Source organism: Lepidochelys kempii, chromosome 1 (genome assembly GCF_965140265.1).
Source record: "Lepidochelys kempii isolate rLepKem1 chromosome 1, rLepKem1.hap2, whole genome shotgun sequence".
In the NCBI taxonomy this organism is placed as follows: Eukaryota; Metazoa; Chordata; order Testudines; family Cheloniidae; genus Lepidochelys; species Lepidochelys kempii.
The window spans coordinates 341,164,172-341,183,962 of NC_133256.1; the positions used below are offsets into that span (position 1 = coordinate 341,164,172).

Here is a 19,791-nt window from a genome sequence, read left to right on the forward strand (position 1 = left end):
AATCTTGCATTTGGCTAAGCTAAAATGCATGTTGTTCAAATGAAACCAGCCTACCAAACAAGCCAGACTGGCCAGTATAACGGGTATTTGTGTAGTGTCTACTGCAGTGTAGGCCCAACCCTGGTTGGAGTCAGTAAGAACTATTACAGTATAAAGAATAAAAACTAAGTTGGTGTTTCAGTATTACCTATGAAATGTTTGTTAATAGGAGAAATCACACTGTACTTTCGCTCTTGTATGTATTGCTGTATTTTGTGTCAATGCACAAGAGTCCTTCCATTCATTCCATCCCCAAATAGTTTCCTATATATTTTTATGTGTTTCTGATTTTCATTTATTATATCAATACCTGCATTGCAAGCTCAAATAAAAGCCTGTATGCTTACATTTACGTGTGATTAACTTTTTTCAGAGGAGTAAATGGCCTTCAACCAAGCCCCAACATCTCCAAGCTCATCATCAGAAGCAAGCTCCCGACAGACCAGGACACACCAAAATGGCACCAGACCCTGGAAGAACAACAGATGTAAAACCTGTAGACATAGCTCCACTGCTATGATGATCAACAGTCCCGACAACAGACCTTTCAAGATCTCTGGGTCCTACATACGCCTATCACAACATGTGATGTACCTTATCCAGTGCACTAAATGCCCCTATGACAACTATGTGGGTGAAGCCAGACAATCACTATATTCTTGACTGAGCTCACACAGGAAAATGGATAAAAGACAAAATCACCTGCTCACCTCTGGGTGAACACTTTTCACAAAGTGATCACTCTATATCTGACCTCTCAGTCCCCATCCTCAAAGGAAACCTGCACAACGCTTTCAAAAGATGAGCCTGGGAGCTTAAATTCATAACTTTGCTAGACACTGAAAATCATGGACTGAACAGAGATACTGGATTTATCACAATCTACAACACTCTACCCCTCCATTATTTTTATTTCTCCTTTCCCCACTATGACTGGGGAGGTGTTCGTGGGCCACTTCACCTAATGGTCCCTTGAAATGTGTATCAACTACTTATACTAAACAATCGGATCCACCTTGTATTTGTCTGTGACACTCTGAGTACATTTCCTAGACCTGAAGAAGAGCTCTGTGTAAGCTCCAAAGCTTGTCTCTCTCACCAACAGAAGTTGGTCCAATAAAAGATATTACCTCACAGGAGACATCTCCAGGAGAGCTGGCTGTATTTTAAAGAAGCCGTATTGAGGGCAAAACACCTAACTGGCTTCAAGACTGAGCTTGATAGTTTCTGGAGGAGATGGTACGGTGAGACTGTCTACAGTGGCATGTGGCCCATCTGCACAGCGAGTTGCAAATACCCCCACTGGCCAGAGATGGGACACTGGATGGCAAGGGCTCTGAGTTACTACTGAAAATTCCTTCCCAGGTGTCTGCCTGCTGGGTCTTGCCAGTATGTTCAGGGTGTAACTGATCGCCATATTTGGGGTTGGGAAGGAATTTTCCCCCAAGTCAGATTGGCATAAACCCTGGGCAAGATTTCACCTTCTTCTGCCGCATGGGTCACTTGCCGGTTTAAACTAGTGTAAATGGTGAATTCTTTGTAACTTGAAGTCTTTAGACCATGATTTGAGGACTTCAGTAACTCAGCCAGAGGTTAGGGGTCTATTACAGGAGTGGGTGGGTGAGGTTCTGTGACATATGATGTTCAGAAAGTCAGACTAGATGATCACAGTGGTCCCTTCTGGACTTAAAGTTTGTGTCTATGAGAATCTAAAGATTCTGCTACAGAATCTCTGTCCAGTTTGCTGCATAGAATGTGGAGTTTTAGTTAAGGGCCTAATCCCAAGATTGCTGAACATGGCATCTAAGAGAAAAGTTAGCCAGAAGTTCCATTCTTGGCACCAGTCAGGATCAGACCCAAAACAACATATTTTCACCAACTTTTATTCTTAAACCTGGCTTCTACAAATAGAACATCTCCCAACACAAATTATTGTAGAGATCAAGATGGTCAGATTTTTAAAATAACTAAAATGCCTCATGACAATTGTCTTTTTTTAACCTTTGCATACTCTCTCTGTCTGTCTCTCTCTCTCTCTTCTTATAACCACATTCTACCCACTACTGGATTTTAGAAGCATGAGAAGGCTATACTGCTATACCTGCTGAATACCTGATTACAATGCACTTGAAATGATTAGAAGAGGTCCTGGAGTAAATTATCTTCATTTCAGGTATGCTAATTTACAGAGGATCACATTATTTTGGAGCAAAAATAAACTGCAAAACCATTGTGAAATAACTAGATAGACTCGTAAGCCTTAACGTTCAGTTCTGGGTCTAGAGTTGAACTTTTACAAAGGTGTTGAGTTCCTGGCTTTTTGAGTCAGGCACATCTCCAAATAAAACCCTATAACAAGTTACAGTTATTCTGAGTGGCCGCAGTGGGAGAGCGCTGAGAGATCCCAACTGAGATTGAGGCTCCGTACAAACACACAGGAAGAGGCACCTCCTGCCTTGAAGAGCTTGCAGTCAAAACAGACGAGACAGGTAGAAGTATTAGCAGCCTCCTTTCCCAGATGAGAAACAGAGAGATGAAGTGGCTTGCAGGAAGTCTGTGACAGAACCAATCTTATCCAGTGGGCTATCCTTTCTTGGTCTGCACAGCAGCTAAAAGCTTTGCCAGACATACTTCATCTGGACAGGCAGTTTACATGGTAAGAAGTAATAGAAGAGGGCGCCCCTGTATTAGGGGGAAATTTCAAAACCAAAATCTCCACGTGAAACTCAGGAGGTGCACACACACTTGTGGGGAAACTGAAGGAAACGTTTGTGTCAGCCCTTGCAGAGCAAAGCTGCCGAGCGTACAATGGCACGGCTCTATCTAACAGCTGTTGAAATGCTATGAAAAGCCGCCAAACCCCTGCCTGCAAACGTTTCCTTTTCCAGTTATACTCCATGAAAGACTTGTATACCATGTACATATTGGTACCAGGCCAGTCTTCATAGACTCCTCAGACATTTGAAGACTATGTAATGAAGCCACAAACAAGTGCCGGTAATCACCCTTCCATGCATAATTCTATTATTGCTACAAAGCCATGGCCACCTTTGATTTCATGGTCGTCACTACTCCGCACACTGGATCCATTAAAAACTGTGCAGGGCTAGCAAGATTAGAGCTCAGACCCTTCCACTCCTTCTGGCCTACTGCCTGAGTTACAATAGATCTCAGCTGACTCCTTCCTGGTCAAATCCCAGCCTCTACTCCATTCTCATCCATCCTCCTTATTTCTCAGCTGCTTTTGTCACTGAGTAGCATACTCTCCTCATCCTCTTGCCCTCCTTTGGCCTTTTGTGGTCCTCTCCTCTCTTTGTTCTTCTCCTGCTCCTCTGGGGATTCCCTCAGAACCTCTTTTTGCCCAAGTAAGGACTGGAGAATGTGGCCACCAGTCCTTACTCAAGGCTGGATCCCAGTGCACTGAAGTCAAGGGAAAGATTCCCATTGATTTCAGTGATCAGTTGAAATGGCTTCAATAGGAGCTTTGACTAAGGATTTGAGCTTTGAGTGGCTTCACCGGCACCCCAAGCACAATTGTTCTCAGCACCACTAATATGTTTAGGATACTAGTAAATGGAACCTGCCTCCATTCACAGTCACTGGCATTCCTCCCTTGCCAGTCGTCATCCAGTTTACTCCTGATCTCTCTTCCTTCCTTTCCTGGCCGCCTCTAGTTGGCTGCTGCTAGATAAATGCTAAATAGAAACCACAGTGAATAATGACCCCACTCTTAAACCCATGTACCATAATAATGGCAATGTATTTGAACAGCCCGTTTCAAAAGCTATTGTATCGAGCTCAGCACAAGACCAATTGACATGCAAAAGCCTTTTATAACCTTGGTCTCCATGCCCTCTCATCAATTAGCTCCTCATTAAAACAACAAGGTTCCCTCGAAAGGCCCCCACCGGTTAGACATCATTACTAAGCATTTTCCCATCATTTACTGGATTAATGTCACTAATTAAACAACCTGAAGCCCAGAGTCAAAACCGTCACACAGCAGTAGAGCAGAAGTCCACGAATCTATACATTGTTTTAAGTCAGAGTCTGTTCAGTCTTTATTGACACAAAGGATTACTCAGCAAGTCAATGTCTTTCTTTTATTTTGTCCACCATGGGGTGGAAGGGGGGTACAATGGATGGATGACTAATTGTTACGGGAAATGCAATACTTTTCCCAGCATGTGGGACAGACTGTATAGCCGACACATGAGGGTGTGGGGTGCGAGAAGTGGCTTTCTGTTCTGATTTTGCAACAAGGCCTGGACACTGGGATGGATCAAAGAACCACAATTAAACACTTGAATCAGCTCTTAAGCATTCATCTTCATCTGCATAGTAACGGGAATGTCTACACTGAGACCATAGCCTATCATGCTGACCAAAGCTTTGCCTCATTGTTTACCTGTATTTCCCAGTTTGTCTGTATCCATCTGTTGTCTCTTGTCTTATGCTTAGGTTGTGAGCCCCTCAGGGAAGGGATTGTCTTTTTGTTCTGTATGTGTACAGCCCCTAGCACAATGGGGCCCTGGTCTACTACGAGGGCTCCTAGGTGCTACAGTAATATAAATAATAACAGATGCTGGATCAGGACACAGCATAACCATACAATCAGGGGGTTCCTATTGAAACCAGCGGTATCCCATTAACTCCAGAAGAAAGCGGTATAGGACTATGATGTCAATAGTACGCCTGGGAAATGTGATGTATTTCCATTAACAGAGCCCTAATTAGTTAAGGTTTTTCCTTTTGACTAAAAAGGCAATGCCACAATAAATGTATCTGTGTGAAACGTGTGGATTCTGTGAGTTCAGTTATGCCAGCAGCAGGCAGTAAAGGTCATTATTCAGCTGTGGAGACTCAGTTTTGGTCCTTCCAGAATCAGGCTTTAAGTTCTGCAGGATTATGAGAAGCGAGCTTGGGATGCCTGGCTCGAGGGCCTGTGAGGAGAAAGATCTGGGGGACCAATATCTACTTAAAAACAGCCAAGGCCCTTAGCCTCCCATACTGTGTCACACAGAGGCTTGGCAGGTTTCAGTTGAAATCAGTTGTCATCGGTAGACGTCAGTTTCACTTGACACACAGAAATTGATGGAAAAAATAGACATCAAGATAAGTCAGCAAGTGCAGTCTCCCCCACACCAGCTCCCCGGCCCCCAGCGTCATGACCAAGCTCACTCACTCATTAGCCAGGAGCGCAGAGGCCATCCCAGGGTAGGAGCTGTTCACTAGCCGGATGCCCTCCCCTGCATCCAGGGGCTCATCCTCCTCCTTGGAGTCCTGGCTGGGGGTCTCTCTTCTGCCCCACCAGGAACTGCAGCCTTCCCCTCCACTTGCTCCTGTACTGTTCCAGCGTCACTAAATAATTCCTGGCTGACACCCCCCCCCCTTTATTTCCTGAAATTGTAAACATTTAAATAGATAAAAATAAAAACTAAAGAAGTTAAAAACCCTAATTCCACACAACCACAAACATTAAACTCAATCAAACCTAAAAAACTGCTGAAAAATAAAAATTGATGTTAACCAGCAAACTGAGAACCAAATAAAAATTGAATTCTTCCGAGGTTAGTCAGACACCTTACACCTATTGCTGTGAAAAGAGCCACTGGACAGTCATCAAGAATCTGGGTTTTAACCTGGATGGATATTGAAGAAATGGTTCGCCCAGAGATGGCCGTCTGTGTTTGCACTGCACTTTTTAAACAGCTCCTGGGGAGGAAGGAGAATTACTACAAATCACAAACCTTTCAGGACTCAGAGAGAGAGGTGCTTTATTTTTAAATTGCACCAGACAGAACAAGAATCTGGGCTAGAATCCCGCACTAAATCTTCCCCAACAAAACCATTGCTTAATTTTAGCTCATTAATTGGAAGAGGATACCCAAGCCTGACACTTACGGTAGTTTACTCATATTACAAGCAGCAGATGTCCAGGAATCCCTGCTAAACCTCTCACTGTATCCAGAACAGAGCTGCAGCAACCAGAGCATGCAGACAACTAGTGCACAAACTCTGAAACACCCAGGGCTGTATTTACCACTAGCCAGGAGCCCCCAGCCCCACCCTGCCAAATCCTCATATCAGCCAACATAATTTTCTCAATCAAAATGAAATGCCAATGACTGAATGATTTATAAAAGGCATGTGGGGGAAAACTCTGCCCAAGTCCAATGCTTTATGGCTCAGGCTCATCTCTGTGGGCTAGACTGTGGCAGTCAACTACAAGCCCTGAGTAGGGAACAACGTCACCCAGGAGAAACACTGGGGTACATTGTACTTCAGACAGGCTCAATCTCCTCCAGCTCTGGGGAGGAGCACAGTTCAGACCAACCTTTAGGCTGCCACAGAACAGTCCCCACCCCACAGGCTGAAGCAGGCTATGGCCTTGCCTCCTCCCCACCCCCTTTTCACAGTCCTGCCCCCTGGATGCTCCCCACAGTGCAGAGACTGCTACTGTGAGCGGCACCTGTGCAAGCCATGCAAGATGGGTGGGAGGGGGGGAATTTCATGCATGCCCCCACCTCCCCAGCACAGCCCCACTCCAAGGCTGCTCTCCATGTGGAACTGGCTGCTGCAGGAGTGGCCATGAGCACTACTGGACTTTCCCATGTGCAGGCTGCCTGGCAGGGAGAGAGCATCCTCGGCTGTAATAACGTTCCCTTTATTTTGTCACTGGTGATTAATGTTTTACAGCCAATTACTATGGGGACCTGCGAGGCCTTTGCAACACAAAGTGCCTCATTCCCATTCAGAAAGCCAGGTAGAGTCGAGAATCATGCGGTGTGTGAAAGACAAAGGGAGGTACCCTCATGGAATCCTATATGTTTATATTGTACTAAACTCCATGGGGTTATCTGTGCTCTGATCTGTGGCTGCTGGCTATACAGCCGTGTGCCACATTCAAGTTACAGTGGTGCTGGTATGCAATGTGTCCTGCTTGCTCTTGGGTGTCAATACTGGGCATTTAGGTACAGCTTTGTAATCTGAGGGTTATAAAGTAGCATGCAAACCAAAAAGAGCCAGGGTACGTCAGAGAAGGATAGACCAAGGATGCATTATTCAGATCCAGATCTGGATGAGCCGTGAACTAGTGTTCAGTATTGAGGTTTCAGGCTGAAACGGGTTTGACATTTGGGGTTCAGATTGAGAAGCGTCCAAATCTTGCGAGTTTTTCTTGTGTTAGAAAAAAAATGACCGAGAGAGGCCCTTGGGCACCAAGATACATAATTAGCTAGCCCGAGAAATTAGGGGCCTATATAAACTAGAGCGGGGCGAGGATTGGAATATCAAATATGAACTTCTAGGGGGGAAAGGTTGGGTTTGAGTGGCTGGCTCACAATCCACCCATATGTTTTTAGTGCCATGCCATGGTTTATTCCTTTGCCATGGAATTCACCGTACGTTTTGCTCCTTGCTGCAAAACTGAGCTCCAGAATCCACGTTTACTAAGGCCTGCTTTACACCTGAAATGTAGGTCAAACTAGCTACATCTCTGAGGGCTGTTCAAAATTTCATACCCTGCGCAACGCAGGTAGGTCGACCTAACCCCACTGTAGACTCAGGTAGGGCGAAGGTGGGTTGACCTAGCAAAAACCCCTTCTGTTGCTGTAGTGTCTACTCTACAGCAGTGTAGCTGCAGCATCGTAGCTGTGCGGGCTGTAGTGTAGACGTACCTTTAGATTCTTCTCTGGGATTGGGCATTGGGCTGGGAGTCAGGAGACCTGGGTTCTGGTCTTGGATCTGCCACTGACCAGCTATGTGACCTCAGGCAAGTCACTTGAGCTCTCTGTTTCCCCTCTCCTACTTTGTCTATCTTGCCTAGTTTGTCTGGAAGCTCTTCAGGGCTGGGACTGTCTCACTATACATTTGTACAGAACCTAGCACAATGCGGTCCCAGTCCCTAATGGGGCACCCAGGCCCCATTCTGATAGTAATAATAACTCTTAAGGCAAATCAGTGTAGCTCCATTCATGCCAATGTAGGTATGTTGGTCTACACCAGATGAAGATCTGTCCCATAAGGTACAACTACCCAGCGGAAAAAACCCACCACTGTGAGTCTCAAAGCCCAGGTCAACTGACTTGGGCTCGAGACACAGGGCTAAAAACAGCAGTGTAGACATTTGGGCTTGGGCTGGGCCCAGCGAGGTGGGAATGTCTTGTCTACACTGCTATTTTTAGCCCTGCAGTGCAAACCCCACAAGTCTGACTCAGTTGACCAGGGCTCTGAGAGTCACTTCTATGGGTCTTTTTTTTTTTTTTTTTTTTGCTGTGTAGATGTACCCTTAGATGTGCAAAAACTGTTTCAGGATTTATACAGAGCTAGAAGAGAGATCACATTACTGAATTTCTATCCATGCTATCTAAATATTACTAATGCAAAGGACAATGATTAGGATGCACAATTTGTAGTAAATCGCATATGCAAACATCTCCGGTTGTCCCTCGATACTCAAAAATTATGCAGGAAAAATAGCTGACTTATTAACTGTCCATCACCAGTCTTCATATTAGATGACTTAATTATGCAAAATTAAATGAATTTTCATTTGCAAATGAAATACCTTTCATTTCTGTATTTACCTTTGGTACCTTGAACTGCTCCATTAGTAGGATTTTCATGGGAATATTCATTTACCGTAAAATTAAGTAATGAAGGATTCAAACTGAAACCAATGTGGTCATGAAAATTAATACAGTGGCTCCATAGTCTCTTACAACTTCTTGATCATGGAATTCTTGCTTTATGCTCTTTAATTATGCCACCCTGTTCTACGCAGGTGATTCTCCTGGGCCCATCATTGTGGTATCTGACTGCCTTGCAGTCGTGCATTAAGTTATGTGACTGCCCGCTGTCGTGTGTCACATGAATTAAATTTATTCATACTCCACCACAATTGGCACATGTTGGCAGCTTTTTATAAATTATTAAGATCATAGTGCCTAAGTACCGACCAAGATCAGGGCCTCATTGTGCTGGGCAGTATATGAACACACAGCCTCAGCCACAGAGAATTTATATTGTCAATAGACAAGACAGACAAAGGGTGGGTGAAAGATGTATTACACACCAGCACAGTGAATAAACTCTTGCCAGCATGCTCAACAGAGAAGTCAAGGAATGAAGGGCTATTTTGACCAAGTTATCTTCACAATCTTAAGGAGATACTTCAAAGCCAGGGTTGCAGCGTAATGACTGAGCATCATAAGGGAAGCCTGAATCTCCACTTCGTCAATATCTTTTTGAAAACGCCACAATAGTCCAGGTACATTTTGCCCCGAGTTGTATAAAGAGACTCTCATAACATGATGCATTTATACATACTGCAAAACCAAAATTGCATCAGCCTTTCTTTACAACCATTGCGAACCTCCAACGCATGTGTGCAACATCACCCTGAGGTCTGTTTCAGCACTGCTGATTCCCAGGTCTCTCCCTCCCATTGTGTATGTGTCTTCATATCCGCTTCCCCTTCAATGCGTACACTTGCGCTTTTCCCAGGCGAATCCCATTTTCTGCCCATCTCTCGCTTGGTTCCTTTGTGCTACTTCTCTGTGTCCCTGGTGTTGGCAAATCCTCCAGAGTCAGGGCTAGGTTGGGACTCAGACTATACATCCGTGCAATGGAGCAAGTGGTTAGAGCACCCGACTCCTGGCCCCGTGGCTCTCATTCAGGGCAGTAGAGATACCTGACCTTTAACCCATTCCTGATCTTCAGCTTTCCACCCACGGCCCTTAAGGGGGTGGGGTAGTGGCACCTGGGTACTCCCTCTCCACTGGGCTCCAGCCCAGGGCCCTGTGGAAAGCAACACCAGCAGGGTCCTCCCCACAGTGAGCCTAAGTTGCTTCCCTGGTCTTTGTCCTACATATAGATCCCTTCAGTTTGGGGAGAGGTTCCTATAGTCCAAACAGTCAATCACCTTATGACCAAAAGAGCCCAAAGGAGCAAGGCGCTGCTGGACCTGCAAGTTCTCAAAGGGGGTGGTGGTTCGGGAAGGCTCTGCTTGTGGGCTTTACCTGCCCTGTGGTCCCCTCTCAGGCTCACTGTTCTGCCTGGCTTACCAGAGACAGTTTCCTCTCTCCTGCAACCTTTCCACCACCCGTTGCCAAAAAAGCCCAACTCATTTTCCATGGACATTGAACAAAAAAATCATGTAAACATTTCTATTGCTCTCAGATTTTTTAAGAGCTTGGGCCAGTTCCTGGGGCAGTGTAAATGATCACAGCTCTACTGAAGTTAATGAAGTTCCACTGATTTACACCAGCTGAGGATTGACTCCTTGAGTTTACAACACCTACATTTTGGGTCTGAATTGAAGTGACAATTATTCTTTAAAATAACATGCTACAAGCATTGCAGAATAATATAAGGCGATCGTCCCCGAGGGGAAGGGATGCAATATAGTTATTATTATTCTTCTCATACCGCAAAGCGCCATCAAGTCACATTACAATGCACAGTACACAAAACCCATGGCATTCGTTGGCTAGCTATCTTCCTCCACATTCCATAGGCTTTCCCCAGCCTTGAGAACCGTGCCATACCATATCCCAGCCAGCCAGCCACATTGTCGGACCACACTTGCCATGGGTGCCCACTGCTCCTGGCACCTGGCTTCTGGGGCCAGTCCCTGCAAAATTTGCTTCAGCGATCTTCCTCCGCTCATCCAACCCACATACAAACTCAAGTTTTCTGCAGCTGATTGTCTTGGTGATATCAGGTACCACCCAGGCTATGCTATAAAGTAGTGGCTCTCAAACTTTTGTACTGGTGACCCCTTTCACACAGCAAGCCTCTGAGTGCAACCCCCCCCCTTATAAATTAAAAACACTTTTTTATATATTTAACTCCATTATAAATGCTGCAGGCAAAGCCGGGTTAGGGGTGGAGGCTGACAACTCATGACCCCCCCCCCCCGTGTAATAACCTCTCGACCCCCTGAGAGGTCCCGACCCCCAGTTTGAGAACCCCTGCTATAAAGTCAGGTGGTGAAAGACTTGCCAAAGATTGTCCTGGAGTCTCTATGAATTAAAGAATAGTAGTTAATTTAAGGTTATGCCATGTGATGAAACCTCCAGCAACACAGCCAACCTAAATTGGCAACCGTAGGTGGTGACGATGTCATTAGTCATGTGCAAGGTATAGTTAATCACCTGTAGCATTTCAGTTCAAAGGCAGAGGCCTCTTAATGTCTTATTTCCTGAGCATCCACGGCTCACGTGAATATAGTGAGATGCTGAAGACAAGAGACTGCAGCAATTTCATTTTACACTTCATAACAATACTTCCAAATGTGGTTGAGTGTCAACAGGGCAGCAGTCGCAACTCCAATTCCAGATCTCTAAGGGCTGTTATGACCAGAGTGGGACTGGGGACGAGCTCCCCCCTCCTATGAAATGCCCCAAATGGCCGACAATACCAAGCGCCTCTGACAGTCATGCTCCCCGTCACTTGCCTTTGTGTGGTGGGGGGTTTTCTACCAAAAGTGGAGGTGTGAAAGGAAAATGTCTGGAAGAGCTCTGCAGCGGGACTGGGATCCTGTGGGTCCCACAGGACCCGCTGCCATAATAGCGGGAGTGGGTAAATGTACTTTGTTGCAGGCGGGATTGGTTGGGCACAAAAACCAGACTGTGGGAATTGGCAAGGAAACACTAAATCTCTTGTCAGTTTGTCATACAGAAAATTTCAGCAATGTAAAGCAAGGGGTTGTTTTTAAACTAAAGTTTTTAATACCTAAATGTAAGCAAGAAGCAGAAAGAGATTTGATGGCTAATATAACAGGAGTTAAAGTATTTTACATGGTTTACTCAAGATTTGTTTTATCCTTTTAGTGATAAAAATTGTTTGAATTCCATTTCTATATATATCAGCTGATCTATTTTTGTTTTTGTTTTAGGAGCATGGATGTATCTGTCCCTCTTGCGGAATCTAAGGTTTTTGTGGGCGAGAGGGGGTAAAACTGCAAGAAACAATGTGCGAGCAGGCGGGAGTGGGCATTGCAGGGTAGGACGGGAGCAGGATTTTAAAAAATAGCCCTGTGCAGGGCTCTAATATCTGGCGCCTTGTAGAGACCCCAGAGTGCTCAGGGCAGGTGGTGTCCTTCAGCATGGGCAGGCAGCCACCTTGGAGAAGGAAAACTCCAAAACCAAAGCAGGGGTCCCACGCCCCTTGAGGCAAATGATCGTCTTTGGATCACAACGGCAATGGATGCTGGAGAGGAGGTGGATGAGCTACGTTTTTGCCCATAATCACTCACAATGGCTGTGGCCATTCTTGCTAGGGAGGACCACACTGAGATTGCTCAATCAGGGCAAACTGCAAAGAATCGGGCAGACGATTCCCCAAAACTAGTGGTTATTCTAATAATTAGATTCACCAAGCCAGCAACAAAACAGCTTCTATAACACTATACTGATTACCCAGAAACCAAAAATACAGTTCCCTTAAAGCAATCCAGCCTTGGGCTCCCACCCAGACAGCCAAGTCAAATATGATGAGGATTACTGAAAATCTTGTTCATCATATATAATGTTCTACCAATCCCGAGGGATTGGACACATTACTCACAAGATCAATGACTGTTTCCGACTTTGCCCAAATGCACACTTACAGTCAATTCGTATGAACTAATCTAAGATTTATTAAAAAATGAAAACAGAGAGAGTATTGTGGTTGAAAGATCATTATACATACAGATATGAATAAAGTTCCTAGGTCAGTTTCATAGGAGAAAGTGAGCTGCAGACCTGCAAAAAGTTCTTCCCAGAATCAGTTCAGCAGGTTATAGTCTGAATAGGCAAACCATATATAGAGTCTGTTCAAATTCTTCCAGGAGAATCAGCAGGGTGATCCAGACTGGAGCTGGAGACCTCAGTCTTGTGACTCAAGCTTCCCCTGACCAAGCTTAAGCAGATCTGAGAAAACAGGATTGGGGCCCTAGAGTTTTTTATAGATCTCCCACAGGCTCTTGATAGCCTCTTGACAGCAGGCATTCCCTGGGTGAAGCATTGTGGCTTTGCAGTAAAACCTCCTATTGTCTATGAAGACACAGGTAATTAGCTGCATTTATCAGCATAAGGTAATTATCCCTTAAGCAGTTCATAGACAGTTTACTACTGACTTCAAAGAGAAATGATAGGCAATGATATTATTACACCCAAGTTTCATCTAAATGTTAATATTCCCTATTGATCTCTGAATCAATAGAATATAGTAACTGACAGGAACCATCTGGCTACATTGTTAACCTCTAACAAGATATAATTCCAGGTTTCAGAGTAGCAGCCGTGTTAGTCTGTATTCGCAAAAAGAAAAGGAGTACTAGTGGCACCTTAGAGACTAACCAATTTATTTGAGCATAAGCTTTCGTGAGCTACAGCTCACTTCATCGGATGCATTCAGTGGAAAATACAGTGAGGAGATTTATATACACACAAAACATGAAAAAATGGGTGTTACCATACACATTGTAAGGAGAGTGATCACTTAAGATGAGCTATTACCAGCAGGAGAGTGGGGGGGAGAGAAAACCTTTTGTAGAGTATAAGAGTATAAGAAGATATAAGTAAACACAGACGAATACAATTACTATTTACCTCTAATTCTCTAGCAATACAGGTTTGCATCTCAAAGATCCAGTTTATCTAACATCGCTTCGTTAGCTATTTATAAGGAATGGCCCTAATTACCAGGTGTAAGGGGACTGTTGCCCCCTTACTAACATTCAGTGGGGGTGTTCTGGTTGGCTAGCTCCCAGTACTAAAAGGGGAAGGGTCTATGGGAAATCAGGACCCTGAAACTCCCCAGGAACAATGGGGAGAGGCCAATGCTCCAGGCCAGCCTGAATGACAGGGTGGGCAGGCAGGCTAATCAGGGAGTCAGGAGGCCAGGGAGGTCCTGTCCTCCGTGTGAGCTGGATTTGCTTGGGTCAGACAGAGTGGGGCCGAGCTAAGGAGAAAGTAGGGGCCCAAGCAGAGCTGCAGCCCCAAAGCTAGAGGCACAGCCCAGAGGGAGCAGACTTGCCCTGGGAAGAAAGTTGCAGCAACCAGAGCCAGAGGGACCTGAAAAGCAGCCCGGGAAGCAGGTCAGCACTGGGAACAGAGTCACAGAAGCAGCCTGCAGAGCAGACCTGTCCTGGGAGCGGAGCTGTAGCAACCAGAGGCAGAGGGGCCAAAGGAGCAGCCCAGGGAGCTGGAGGCAGAGCAGCAGCCGTGCAGAGACAGAGTGGTGGAGCTGGGGCTGGGCGCAGTGAGCAGCTGGGGAGACCGAGGGGGACCCTGGGCAGCGGGCCCAGCACAGAGAGATGCCTCAGTCAAGAGGCTCTGCAGGCCAGGCTTGGATCGTAACCCCGACAGGGCGGGGGCGACACTGGGAAGAAGGGTCCTACCACTCAGAGCCTGAGAGCGTGAGACCACCACCAGAGCCAGTGTCCAACCCACAGCATCCCTACAGCACAGCGAAGGCCTGAGAAGGGGCCTGGGACTTACAAGGAGCAGACTGCGAACTGCCCTGACATTCCAGAGACACTGTTTGTGACGTTCCCTGCCACACAGCGGGTTGATGTGCTTCCTTTAACCTTTCCCATTATTCCTTATTCTTTTTAAAATTAATTGTTGATTAAATAACTTGCATTTGTTTTAACTTGTATGTAATGGTCAGTGGGTCAGAGGAGTGCCCAGTGCAGAGAGTGCCCCGGAGTGTGGACACCCTCGCCCCTGTCCTAGGTGACCACAGCAGGGTTGGGGGTCGAGCCTTGTTGGGGTCACGAGGACTCTGCCAGACAGGAGAGTGAAAGGGGAGTCCTCAAGGGCAGGGAGGCCACTGGGTAAAGGAAGTGGGAGCGAGGACTCAGATCCTTTCGCTAGCCCACTTCACCGGGGTGGTGCAGAAGCCAGGAAAGTTCCCCACAATAGCAGGACTATTCATAGAATATCAGGGTTGGAAGGGACCTCAGGAGGTCATCTAGTCCCACCCCCCGCTCAAAGCAGGACCAATCCCCAATTTTTGGCCCTATCCCTAAATGGCCCCCTCAAGGATTGAACTCACAACCCTGGGTTTAGCAGGCCAGTGCTCAAACCACTGAGCTATATCCCCCCCCCCCCCCCCGCCCAAGTATATACTTTACTTTTCTCTTCTCATGTCTTTAAAAGTTGAATTTGGGTCATTTAGCCCGCTGGTTGCTTAAGCCTTTCTGGTTCAGTGTCACCCTAGCATATTGTACAGTATTATCTATGAACTCTCATGATTGTTTAAGAGCTATATAGCAGTCACACCTTGCTGCCAGCCTCGCTGGAGCCCCACTGCGCTGGGTGCTGTGTACACATACATAAAATGACAGGCCCTGCCCCAAAGAGTGTGGGATCTGTAGCAGTGGTCTCCAAAGTGGGCTGCGCCCAAGACAATCGATTGGGGGGGGCGGCAGGAGGTGCACCGCCGGAGGAAAGAAAAAAAGCGGGGGGGGCCCTGAGTCCTCCGGCCCGTGGAAGAGCAGGGGCAGCCGCGCAGCCAGCGGACAGAGAGAAGCGGCGCTTTGAAGGGGAAAGCGCCACTTCTCTCCGGCCGTTGGCTGCACGGCTGCCCCTGCTCCTCCTGAGTCCTCGGGCCCGTGCTCGCAGCTGCAGGCCGGGGCCCCCTTAGCCCAGGGCCCTGAAGCCCCTAAAGCCCCTGCGCTCCGGGTGGCCCTGCCTGCTGTGGGTGGGGGAGGAGGGGGTCAGCTCCCAGAATCGTGGCCATGGGGGTGGTACTGCGCTGTGCGGAGCCACCTGAACCCGCCCTGCACCAAACAGGAGCTGCCCCAGGTACGTGCTCTGCACCTCCTGCCTGCCCCAGCCCTGAGCCTCCTCCCACGCCTCACCCCGAGCGCCCTCCCGCACCCTAACTCCCTCCCAGACCCCCCCCCCACCCCGAGCGCCCTCCCGCACCCATACTCCCTCCCAGACTCCGCCCCCCACCCTGAGCACCCTCCCGCACCCTAACTCCCTCCCAGACCCCGCCCCCCCACCCCAAGTGCCCTAACTCCCTCCCAGACCCCGCCTCCCCACCCCGAGCGCCCTCCCGCACCCTAACTCCCTCCCACCCCGAGCGCCCTCCCGCACCCTAACTCCCTCCCAGACTCCGCCCCCCCGAGCACCCTCCCGCACCCTAACTCCCTCCCAGACCCCGCCCCCCAACCCCAAGTGCCCTAACTCCCTCCCAGACCCCGCCCCCCACCCCGAGCGCCCTCCCGTACCCTAACTCCCTCCCACCCCGAGCGCCCTCCCGCACCCATACTCCCTCCCAGACTCCGCCCCCTCCCGAGCACCCTCCCGCACCCTAACTCCCTCCCAGACCCCGCCCCCCACCCCGAGCACCCTCCCACACCCTAACTCCCCCCACCCCGAGCGCCCTCCCACACCCTAACTCCCTCCCAGACCCCGCCCCCCCACCCTGAGCACCCTCCCGCACCCTAACTCCCTCCCAGACCGTGCCCCCCCACCCCAAGCACCTGCTGTATCACAAAGTGTTAAACCAAGATTTTCAAAAATAATAAAGCATCTTCAATCACATTGCTCTCATTGAAAATATTATTATTAATAATAATTTTTTTTTAGTGAGAGCAAAAAAGTTTCTTGTACCGTTAATAAATTTAAAAAATTATTTAAAAAATATTGTTTGTTTCATCTTTATCTCATCGTTTTTTCATTTCTATATTTGGTGTATGTTTTATAATGTACACAATACATTAGTACAGTAGTACATGTATATAATTGATACATAAATAAATATACATATATTGGGAATGCGTGCTCAAAATTTTTTTACTGATAGAGGTGCATGATCAAAAAAGTTTGGAGACCACTGATCGATAGCCTCAAGATTTGGAGGGGCATGAGGGACAGTAAATATAAGGATATTTCAAAATCAGCTGATGGTCTTCTTCAATCATAAGTGTATCGACATTACAAAAAATCAGCGCAACGTACATTGTGCAAGCTGCCGATTGCAGTGTGGAGCTGCATACGGGGTGGCAGAAGAAATCACATGGAACAAGAGTTTGTGCCCTGACTTTAAATGAAACACATGCTGAATATCACCCACACCCCACAAGTTCCCAGGGCTCAGCGGTGGGCAGTGACCTTTTAAGAGCGTTATTGGCACTCCCCGCTTCCTGTGTTATTGTAGCTACCCTCACCCTAAGACATCCTGGGAACGTAAGTCTTTTCATTCAGATTGTTTTGCTGATGATAAAGGGTGCCCCAGGTTCCCTCCTCTTCTGGGAAGGGCCTGTGACTAATGCTACAGTGAGTGGAAGACTGGGCATCAACGATAAAGGGACAATAGGCAGCATGTGTGCTGTGTGCACGGACTAAAAGAATCTGGTCCCCGTTTTAATTTTTGAACCAGATTCAGTGTTATCATGTCTTGATGGCTTAGAAAAAAAGGAATCAATCCTCCACACCCTTATTTAAAGATGAAACCCGGGGTCATTACTTAAGCCTTCAAAAGAGTGTTTCAGTGGGAGTAAAATGGTGAGTTAGCTTCCTTCATGGGGATCTATTATAGTGTATTTATTTATTTTCAGACTACGGTCAGGCTTTTCTTTATATACTCCCAGTTTGGATCAGACACCGGGGAACTGATTTCAGGTTTGTCCTTTGGACTAGGAGGCCATACGGAACAGGCTTCAGGCAAGCTGGACCTTTACAAGAATCATAGAATCATAGACTTTAAGGTCAGAAGGGACCATTATGATTGTCTAGTCTGACCTGCACAACGCAGGCCACAGAATCTCACCCACCCACTCCTGTAACAAACTCCCGACCTATGTCTGAGCTACTGAAGTCCTCAAATTGTGGTTTAAAGACTTCAAGGTGCAGAGAATCCTCCAGCAAGTGACCCGTGCCCCACGCTGCAGAGGAAGGCGAAAAACCCCAAAGGCCTCTGTCAATCTGCCCTGGAGGAAAATTCCTTTCCAACCCCAAATATGGCGATCGGCTAAACCCTGAGCAAGAACCGAATGAACCAGAAGGTAGAAATGATTCATGTGTTTATCTTCCTGTTTAACACCATCTGGGAAGCAGAACGCTGACACCACCAACACTAGAGTCAAGAGATTATCAGCCTTGATTTCCGTGACCTTTTAACGTTTAGTGAGCACTCAGGAGCCAGTGTGGCTGGGGTGAAGGCACCGTGGGTGAGGGTCTGTACTGCACAGAACTCAGGGTCTAGGGAGAGCTATGGTGGCTTTAAGCCACTTTTGCACTCTCCCAATCCTGGGCTCCTCTGTATTTAAGTTACGGCATCCGCCCTAGTCAGTCTATGGACCACAGCACTGCCCACAACCTCGGCAGGCTGCTCCAACAGGCCCCTCCTATTCTTACCCCCCATATCGGGTCTTTCGAGGGGGTGCTTTAAGGCAGCCCATGGCTGTCCTCCCCAATTCCTTTTCCCCAGCCGACTCTAGAGCCCCTTTACACTGCTCCGGCTCAGTGTAAAGGGGCCAGATCAGGGGTAAGACTCTCCCCTAGTATTGTTATTAATCTCAGAAGCATTCAGCTCAGACTGAGTCTGCTCAGTCTTCTGGAAACATCTAGGTCACACTAAGCAATCGCTGTGGCTTACCAGAGTCATTAATGTAGTTTCTGCTGCAAGACCAGCATATCCTCTCATTAGCTTATTCACTCCTAGTAACTACGACAATCATTGTCATTAGTGATCTCTAATGTTGAGTGTCGAAAGCTTGACCTGGAGACCTAACCTCGCCGAGTGAATATGAGAAAAGTCAACATCTGGAGAGTCCTCAGCTCGAGACTTTTGTGGCTGTTGTGGAAAGGATGTGACATCTGTTCTCTTTACCATAGCTTGACATGTTTCCATTGGTTAGAGGTGACGGTAAACACACAGAGAAATGCACTTTTCACAAACAACTGCAGAGCATCAGAAAAATCCTTTGACCTTCCACCCTGTCCTCCAAAAGAAATGAAGCCAGCAAGCCTGTTCCTTGCCCCCACATAAACCAAGATGGCCGGGTCTGAAACAGCAACCCCCGTGGACTCTGTTATTTTCCAGTAGACTGCCGTACATTGTAATTAAACAACAAAGTTGAGATGACAAAGTCCATAAACGTTGCTGGGGCACATACCACATTTTACTCATAGTTATCCAATTACTCGGGAGATCTCAGCACACTGGCAGTTTTCATTTGGAAACAGAATACCATCTACTGAAGAGGTGGGCAAACTGCGGCCCGCGGGCCACATCCGGCCTGCGGGACCCTTCTGCCTGGCCCCTGAGCTCCCGGCTGGGGAGGCTAGCCCCTGGCCCCTCCCCTGCTTTCCCCCTTCCCACGCAGCCTCAGCTCGCCATGCTGCCAGCGGTCTGGGTGGCGGGGCTGCGAGCTCCTGCCGGGCAGCACGGCTGTGAGAGCTGCCGGCCTGCCCCGGTGCTCTAGACTGCGCAGCAGCGTGGCTGGCTCCAGGTCCCGGGAAGGGGCGGTCAGGGGACAAGGAGCAGTGGGGGTTGGATGGGTCAGGGGTTCTGAGGGGGGCAGTCAGGGGGTGGGAAATGGGAGGGGGTGGATAGGGGGCAGGGGCCAGGCTGTCTGGGGAGGCACAGCCTTCCCTACCCGGCCCTCCATATAGTTTCGGAATGCTGATGTGGCCCTCAGGCCAAAAAGTTTGCCCGCCCCGATCTACTGCCACCTGAATTCTCTTAAATCAAGCTGCCAGTGGAGGGGAAATTTTCAGGGAGTATTAAAAGATTCTATGC

General features: G+C 47.6%; 1 long non-coding RNA gene across 2 annotated transcripts in view; it reads left to right on the forward strand.

Moving 5' to 3' along the window:
- Positions 1–15,177, forward strand: part of LOC140905449 (uncharacterized) — a 33,348-nt gene extending 18,171 nt beyond the window's left edge. Inside the window, exons 3-4 of one of the 2 annotated variants that reach the window (XR_012156855.1) lie at positions 413–2,212; positions 11,942–15,177. This is a non-coding gene — a long non-coding RNA (uncharacterized lncRNA). Of the gene's footprint in view, positions 1–412; positions 4,877–11,941 lie in introns of those variants that run through there. The other variant, XR_012156854.1, reaches the window with a different exon arrangement.
- Positions 15,178–19,791: the final 4,614 nt, after the last annotated feature.